The sequence below is a fragment of the Protomyctophum bolini genome (genome assembly GCF_963924005.1).
Source record: "Protomyctophum bolini genome assembly, contig: SCAFFOLD_858, whole genome shotgun sequence".
Classification (NCBI taxonomy): Eukaryota; Metazoa; Chordata; class Actinopteri; order Myctophiformes; family Myctophidae; genus Protomyctophum; species Protomyctophum bolini.
This window is the reverse complement of record NW_027665756.1, coordinates 2,844-12,308: the sequence shown is the minus strand read 5'-3', so window position 1 is coordinate 12,308 and position 9,465 is coordinate 2,844. Positions and strand designations below refer to the sequence as shown.

The 9,465-nt window shown below is 37.9% G+C and overlaps 3 gene segments (V, D, J or C); all 3 read right to left on the bottom strand.

The window, feature by feature from the left end:
* Positions 1-2,523: 2,523 nt before the first annotated feature.
* Positions 2,524-3,077, bottom strand: LOC308312171 (immunoglobulin kappa variable 3-11-like). The segment is given in 2 exons: positions 3,032-3,077; positions 2,524-2,822 (listed from the first exon to the last, which is right to left on the bottom strand).
* A 2,346-nt stretch (positions 3,078-5,423) lies between these two features.
* Positions 5,424-6,182, bottom strand: LOC308312170 (immunoglobulin kappa variable 3-11-like). The segment is given in 2 exons: positions 6,124-6,182; positions 5,424-5,722 (listed from the first exon to the last, which is right to left on the bottom strand).
* Positions 6,183-8,511: 2,329 nt separating this feature from the next.
* On the bottom strand, positions 8,512-9,261 carry LOC308312168 (immunoglobulin kappa variable 3-11-like). The segment is given in 2 exons: positions 9,216-9,261; positions 8,512-8,810 (listed from the first exon to the last, which is right to left on the bottom strand).
* Positions 9,262-9,465: the final 204 nt, after the last annotated feature.

Below are 9,465 nucleotides of genomic sequence, written 5' to 3'. Positions count from 1 at the left end.
GTTGCTTTGACAGTATGATCTGTAGGACTGAGGAGACGGAGTCACGCTGCTGGCACATATAAAGCACCCTGTCCTCTATGCAAATCAACTGTGGACTGACTCCTTTTAGTTGTTGTGTGGAGAGACTCTGATACGTTTTTATTTATTTGTAATGGTTTGGAGGACAGTAGAGGCTCATTGTATAGATACTGACTTCATTGTTTGTGTAAAAGTTATGCAAACTAAAGTTATATATAAACAATCTTGTGTTTTCTATACAAGGTGTTTACTACTGTCACAGACATAACCACGACAAATTCATGTTAAACGTACTAACATCTTTGATTACATTTGTAATGTAGTGTGTGTGTGTGTGTGTGTGTGTGTGTGTGTGTGTGTGTGTGTGTGTGTGTGTGTGTGTGTGTGTGTGTGTGTGTGTGTGTGTGTGTGTGTGTGTGTGTGTGTGTGTGTGTGTGTGTGTGTGTGTGTGTGTGTGTGTGTGTGTGTGTGTGTGTGTGTGTGTGTGTTAAAATACAGTAGGCAAATCAGCCATATTTTATACTTTCTTATTTTTTTTATATTTTTAACACATCTTTTAAACTTTTGAAAAGACGTCATTCTGGGTCATTCTGTATAATGATTACTTGTCTTTTGTTACTTATATATTTTGATGCCAATACTTTTGTACTTTTACTCATTTAGTATATATTTTTAAGTAATAAAGTGGTATTTCTACTTTAAACATCTGGGTACTTCTTCCACCACAGTTGATTTGCATAGAGAGGACAGGGTGCTTTATATGTGCGAGCAGCGTGACTCCGTGACTCCGTCTCCTCAGTGCTACAGATCAACATGTCTGCCATCTGCATGTACATCTTAATCACCCTGTACATCCAAGGTGAGTGATCTTTAACTCATGAAACACAACACTGTACTTTCACTGCTGCTTAAATCATGCATCAAAGCCGTCAGGAGAGTTAACGTAACATCATTAATGTTCCCATACTTGTGTGTTTCAAGGTGTACCATAACATAGGAGATATATACTGTACACACTCAGTAACTGTTCATATAGCATTATCAATACACTACTTCTACTGTGGGCAAAGAGTTTGGTGTATCAGAGTTTTGTTCAAGAGAAGAAGGAACAGACCCAAGTGCATGGTGCCCTGGGGGACAAGTATAGTGCCCTGATGGGGGACCCTGGTAAAACTAAGGACATATAGGGCTAAAGTGTAGACACTTAAAACTGGGATAGTTACTAGATAGTCGTTTATAAGACCCGTTATACTGTAGGTCTAAGTGGCCTGGTTTCCAGCCTGGTTTGCTGCGTTCCATGATTTGTTAAATCATTTGTTAAATCATTTGTTAAATCATTTGTTAAATCATTTGTTAAATCATTTCTTAAATCACGCAGACCTTAGCCTGGTTTAGGCTATAAGGACTGGAAACAAGGTGAGTTAATGTTCCCCATGTTGTGTGTTTCAGGATGTACAGGAGACATCGGGATGAGCCAGACTCCAGAATCTGTCGCCGTACAGCCAGGAGAGTCTGCTGTCATCAGCTGTACAGCTAGTAGTAACATTGACGATAAGTTGGCCTGGTACCACCAGAAACCAGGACAGGCGCCTAAATTCATCATCGATTTTAATTCAGGATTGACATCAGGTCGTTACCAAGGCCGTTTTTTTAACACTTTTTTTAATTTTTATTCTGAACTAACCATCGGTAACGTCCAGACTGAAGATGCAGGAGTTTACTACTGTCAGTGTCAGCAGCATCGGTCCCATCCGTTCACACAGTGACACAGAGTCGTACAAAAACCTCCTGCTGTCAAAGACGGAGTGAGAAGAGATTAGTGACTGAAAGGCAAGACTGGATGTATTTACTGAAAACAACACATCTTTCAACTATATTTCTATTTAAAGGTTCAGTAAAGACAAATGATTATATACAGTATAGTCAATTACAAATGCAATGATGACCTTTTATAGTACACACTGAATAATGCCTCAGTGATCTATAGTGGTGTAACTATACCGTACAAAAACCTCCCCTACACATCAATGACGTCACTGACTCACATACACTGTGATGACACATAACTGACCAATACTTTAATATGTTATTTATATATAATATTACAATGATATAGTACTTTTTAAATATGTATGACTGTTTACACACTCAGTGAAATTATTCGATGTGTAAAATTATTTGTATTTTATCTTTGCATCAATTGTAACTGTGAAAATATCTTACCTATTTCTTATTAACTAAGTTAATACAAAATGTTTTCTTTTCGGTGACAAAAACACAGAAATCAAGCATATTTATGATCTTTATTCTGGACTTGGAAAATGTTTTTTATTTATTTTTCTGGGACAAAAGTCACAACAAATATTATTTTGTAAATGTCAATTCAAACTGAAAATAGAATTATACTGAGATCCCCATGCAGACCGTATTCAGTAAATAGGATATGAGTCTTATACCACAGTCACTTCTCACTTTCAGTGAAGGAGGTTTTTGTACGACTCTGTGTCACTGTGTGAACGGAACGCTCATACGCTGCTGGCAGTGGAAAACTCCTGCATCTTCAGTCTGGATGTTACTGATGGTTAGACTGAATTGAAGAATATTTCGACTGCCATGGTAACGACCTGATGCGAAACTTGTATCATAATCCATGATTAATGTAGGAGCTTGTCCTGGTTTCTGGTGGTACCAGACACAATATGTTCTGATGGAAGTACTGGCTGTACAGCCGATGACAGCAGAGCCTCCTGGCTGTACGGTGACAGATCCTGGAGTCTGGCTCATCACGATGTCTCCTGTACATCCTGAAACACACAAAGATAGGAACATTAACTCACCTTGTTCTCATCATTATGCTGCTTATGGGTCTTGCATATCTATGCCAAAACTGTTAAACATTAATGATGTTACAGTATGCTACCTCTCCTGACACAGCTTTGATGCATGAAATAAGGAGCTCAATGTTTTAAGCAGAAAGTACAGTGTTGTGTTTCATGAGTTAAAGATCACTCACCTTGGATGTAAAGGGTGATTAAGATGTACATGCAGATGGCAGACATGTTGCTTTGACAGTATGATCTGTAGCACTGAGGAGACGGAGTCACGCTGCTGGACATATAAAGCACCCTGTCCTCTCTATGCAAATCAACTCCTTTTACTGGTTGTGTGGAGAGACTCTGATATGTTTTTATTTGTAATGGTTTGGAGGACAGTAGAGGCTCATTGTATAGATACTGACTTCATTGTTTGTGTAAAAGTTATGCAAACAAAAGTTATATATAAACAATCTTGTGTTTTCTATACAAGGTGTTTACTACTGTCACAGACATAACCACGACAAATTCATGTTAAATGTACTAACATCTTTGATTACGTGTGTGTGTGTGTGTGTGTGTGTGTGTGTGTGTGTGTGTGTTAAAATACAGTAGGCAAATCAGCCATATTTTATACTTTCTTATTTTTAACACATCTTTTAAACTTTTGAAAAGACGTCATTCTGGGTCATTCTGCATAATGATTACTTGTCTTTTGTTACTTATATATTTGGTCTATATATTTTGATGCCAATACTTTTGTACTTTTACTCATTTAGTATATATTTTTAATTAATAAAGTGGTATTGCTACATTAAACATCTGGGTACTTCTTCCACCACAGTTGATTTGCATAGAGAGGAGTGGGTGCTTTATATGTGCCAGCAGCGTGACTCCGTGACTCCGTCTCCTCAGTGCTACAGATCAACATGTCTGCCATCTGCATGTACATCTTAATCACCCTGTACATCCAAGGTGAGTGATCTTTAACTCATGAAACACAACACTGTACTTTCACTATACTGCTTAAATCATGCATCAAAGCCGCCAGGAGAGTTAACGTAACATCATTAATGTTCCCATACTTGTGTGTTTCAAGGTGTACCATAACATAGCAGATATACACTGTACACACTCAGTAACTGTTCATATAGCATTATCAATACACTACTTCTACTGTGGGCAAAGAGTTTGGTGTATAAGAGTTTTGTTCAAGAGAAGAAGGAACAGACCCAAGTGCACGGTGCCCTGGGGGACAAGTATAGTGCCCTGATGGGGGACCCTGGTAAAACTAAGTACATATAGGGCTAAAGTGTAGACACTTAAAACTGGGATAGTTACTAGATAGTCGTTTATAAGACCCGTTATACTGTAGGTCTAAGTGGCCTGGTTTCCAGCCTGGTTTGCTGCGTTCCATGATTTGTTAAATCATTTGTTAAATCATTTGTTAAATCATTTGTTAAATCACGCAGGCCTTAGCCTGGTTTAGGCTATAAGGACTGGAAACAAGGTGAGTTAATGTTCCCCATGTTGTGTGTTTCAGGATGTACAGGAGACATCGGGATGAGCCAGACTCCAGAATCTGTCGCCGTACAGCCAGGAGAGTCTGCTGTCGTCGGCTGTACAGCTAGTAGTAAAATTGGTACAGAGTTAGCCTGGTACCACCAGAAACCAGGACAAGCGCCTAAATTCATCATCGATTTTAATTCAGGATTGACATCAGGTCGTTACCAAGGCAATTTTTTTCACACTTTTTTAAATTTTTATTCTGAACTAACCATCGGTAACGTCCAGACTGAAGATGCAGGAGTTTACTACTGTCAGCAGCATCGGTCCCATCCGTTCACACAGTGACACAGAGTCGTACAAAAACCTCCTGCTGTCAAAGACGGAGTGAGAAGAGATTAGTGACTGAAAGGCAAGACTGGATGTATTTACTGAAAACAACACATCTTTCAACTATATTTCTATTTAAAGGTTCAGTAAAGACAAATGATTATATACAGTATAGTCAATTACAAATGCAATGATGACCTTTTATAGTACACACTGAATAATGCCTCAGTGATCTATAGTGGTGAAACTATACTGTACAAAAACCTCCCCTACACATCAATGACGTCACTGACTCACATACACTGTGATGACACATAACTGACCAATACTTTAATATGTTATTTATATATATTACAATGATATAGTACTTTTTAAATATGTATGACTGTTAACACACTCAGTGAAATTATTCAATGTGTAAAATTATTTGTATTTTATCTTTGCATCAATTGTAACTGTGAAAATATCTTACCTATTTCTTATTAACTAAGTTAATACAAAATGTTTTCTTTTCGGTGACAAAAACACAGAAATCAAGCATATATTTATGATCTTTATTCTGGACTTGGAAAATGTTTTTTATTTATTTTTCTGGGACAAAAGTCACAACAAATATTATTTTGTAAATGTCAATTCAAACTGAAAACATAATTATACTGAGATCCCCATGCAGACCGTATTCAGTAAATAGGATATGAGTCTTATACCACAGTCACTTCTCACTTTCAGTGAAGGAGGTTTTTGTACGACTCTGTGTCACTGTGTGAACGGAAAGCTCTGACGCTGCTGACGGTAGTAAACTCCTGCATCTTCAGTCTGGATGTTACTGATGGTTAGGCTGAATTCTAGACCACTTCTACTGCCTTGGTAACGACCTGATGTCAATCCTGAATGAAAATCGATGATGAATTTAGGAGCTTGTCCTGGTTTCTGGTGGTACCAGACATAATATGTTCTGATGGAAGTACTGGCTGTACAGCTGATGACAGCAGACTCTCCTGGCTGTACGGTGACAGATTCTGGAGTCTGGCTCATCACGATGTCTCCTGTACATCCTGAAACACACAACATAGGAACGTTAACTCACCTTGTTCTCATCATTATGCTGCTTATGGGTGTTCTATAACTATTGCTGAAACTCTTAGCCGAATAAATCGATTTTATACCAAAACTGGTTTACTTATAATTCTGGTTCATCCCTGAAAAGAGACGCTAAGGTTCATGTGTTTGATTGTTAAAGCTGTCTGAACAGTTTCTGACCCTACAGTATATGTCTGCCAAATCTTCCTTGTAACGATATTCATGTTACGCCTTATATAAAACACACAGATATGGGAACATTAATGATGTTACAGTATGCTACCTCTCCTGACACAGCTTTGATGCATGAAATAAGGAGCTCAATGTTTTAAGCAGAAAGTACAGTGTTGTGTTTCATGAGTTAAAGATCACTCACCTTGGATGTAAAGGGTGATTAAGATGTACATGCAGATGGCAGACATGTTGCTTTGACAGTATGATCTGTAGCACTGAGGAGACGGAGTCACGCTGCTGGACATATAAAGCACCCTGTCCTCTCTATGCAAATCAACTCCTTTTACTGGTTGTGTGGAGAGACTCTGATATGTTTTTATTTGAAATGGTTTGGAGGACAGTAGAGGCTCATTGTATAGATACTGACTTCATTGTTTGTGTAAAAGTTATGCAAACAAAAGTTATATATAAACAATCTTGTGTTTTCTATACAAGGTGTTTACTACTGTCACAGACATAACCACGACAAATTCATGTTAAATGTACTAACATCTTTGATTACGTGTGTGTGTGTGTGTGTGTGTGTGTGTGTGTGTGTGTGTGTGTTAAAATACAGTAGGCAAATCAGCCATATTTTATACTTTCTTATTTTTAACACATCTTTTAAACTTTTGAAAAGACGTCATTCTGGGTCATTCTGCATAATGATTACTTGTCTTTTGTTACTTATATATTTTGATGCCAATACTTTTGTACTTTTACTCATTTAGTATATATTTTTAATTAATAAAGTGGTATTGCTACATTAAACATCTGGGTACTTCTTCCACCACAGTTGATTTGCATAGAGAGGACAGGGTGCTTTATATGTGCCAGCAGCGTGACTCCGTGACTCCGTCTCCTCAGTGCTACAGATCAACATGTCTGCCATCTGCATGTACATCTTAATCACCCTGTACATCCAAGGTGAGTGATCTTTAACTCATGAAACACAACACTGTACTTTCACTGCTGCTTAAATCATGCATCAAAGCCGTCAGGAGAGTTAACGTAACATCATTAATGTTCCCATACTTGTGTGTTTCAAGGTGTACCATAACATAGGAGATATATACTGTACACACTCAGTAACTGTTCATATAGCATTATCAATACACTACTTCTACTGTGGGCAAAGAGTTTGGTGTATCAGAGTTTTGTTCAAGAGAAGAAGGAACAGACCCAAGTGCATGGTGCCCTGGGGGACAAGTATAGTGCCCTGATGGGGGACCCTGGTAAAACTAAGTACATATAGGGCTAAAGTGTAGACACTTAAAACTGGGATAGTTACTAGATAGTCGTTTATAAGACCCGTTATACTGTAGGTCTAAGTGGCCTGGTTTCCAGCCTGGTTTTCTGCGTTCCATGATTTGTTAAATCATTTGTTAAATCATTTGTTAAATCATTTCTTAAATCACGCAGACCTTAGCCTGGTTTAGGCTATAAGGACTGGAAACAAGGTGAGTTAATGTTCCCCATGTTGTGTGTTTCAGGATGTACAGGAGACATCGGGATGAGCCAGACTCCAGAATCTGTCACCGTACAGCCAGGAGGCTCTGCTGTCATCAGCTGTACAGCTAGTAGTAACATTGACGATAAGTTGGCCTGGTACCACCAGAAACCAGGACAGGCGCCTAAATTCATCATCGATTTTAATTCAGGATTGACATCAGGTCGTTACCAAGGCATTTTTTATTTTTATTTATTTTTTATTATGAACTAACCATCGGTAACGTCCAGACTGAAGATGCAGGAGTTTACTACTGTCAGCAGCATCGGTCCCATCCGTTCACACAGTGACACAGAGTCGTACAAAAACCTCCTGCTGTCAAAGACGGAGTGAAAAGAGATTAGTGACTGAAAGGCAAGACTGGATGTATTTACTGAAAACAACACATCTTTCAACTATATTTCTATTTAAAGGTTCAGTAAAGACAAATGATTATATACAGTATAGTCAATTACAAATGCAATTGATGCAATAATGACCTTTTTAAAGTACACACACTGAATAATTCCTCAGTGATCTATAGTGGTGAAACTATACTGTACAGAAACCTCCCCTACACATCAATGACGTCACTGACTCACATACACTGTGATGACACATAACTGACCAATACTTTAATATGTTATTTATATATAATATTACAATGATATAGTACTTTTTAAATATGTATGACTGTTAACACACTCAGTGAAATTATTCAATGTGTAAAATTATTTGTATTTTATCTTTGCATCAATTGTAACTGTGAAAATATCTTACCTATTTCTTATTAACTAAGTTAATACAAAATGTTTTCTTTTCGGTGACAAAAACACAGAAATCAAGCATATATTTATGATCTTTATTCTGGACTTGGAAAATGTTTTATTTACTTTTCTGGGACAAAAATTACAACAAATATTATTTTGTAAATGTCAATTCAAACTGAAAATAGAATTATACTGAGATCCCCATGCAGACCGTATTCAGTAAATAGGATATGAGTCTTATACCACAGTCACTTCTCACTTTCAGTGAAGGAGGTTTTTGTATGACTCTGTGTCACTGTGTGAACGGAAAGCTCTGACGCTGCTGACAGTAGTAAACTCCTGCATCTTCAGTCTGGATGTTACTGATGGTTAGGCTGAATTCTAGACCACTTCTACTGCCTTGGTAACGACCTGATGTCAATCCTGAATGAAAATCGATGATGAATTTAGGAGCTTGTCCTGGTTTCTGGTGGTACCAGACATAATATGTTCTGATGGAAGTACTGGCTGTACAGCTGATGACAGCAGAGCCTCCTGGCTGTACGGCGACAGATTCTGGAGTCTGGCTCATCACGATGTCTCCTGTACATCCTGAAACACACAAAGATAGGAACATTAACTCACCTTGTTCTCATAATTATGCTGCTTATGGGTGTTCTATATCTATTGCTGAAACTCTTAGCCGAATAAATCGATCTTATACCAAAACTGGTTTACTTATAATTCTGGTTCATCCCTGAATAGAGACGCTAATAAGGTTCATGTGTTTGATTGTTAAAGCTGTCTGAACAGTTTCTGACCCTACAGTATATGTCTGCCAAATCTTCCTTGTAACGATATTCATGTTACGCCTTATATAAAACACACAGATATGGGAACATTAATGATGTTACAGTATGCTACCTCTCCTGACACAGCTTTGATGCATGAAATAAGGAGCTCAAAGATTTAAGCAGAAAGTACAGTGTTGTGTTTCATGAGTTAAAGATCACTCACCTTGGATGTAAAGGGTGATTAAGATGTACATGCAGATGGCAGACATGTTGCTTTGACAGTATGATCTGTAGCACTGAGGAGACGGAGTCACGCTGCTGGCACATATAAAGCACCCTGTCCTCTCTATGCAAATCAACTCCTTTTACTGATTGTGTGGAGAGACTCTGATATGTTTTTATTTGTAATGGTTTGGAGGACAGTAGAGGCTCATTGTATAGATACTGACTTCATTGTTTGTGTAAAAGTTATG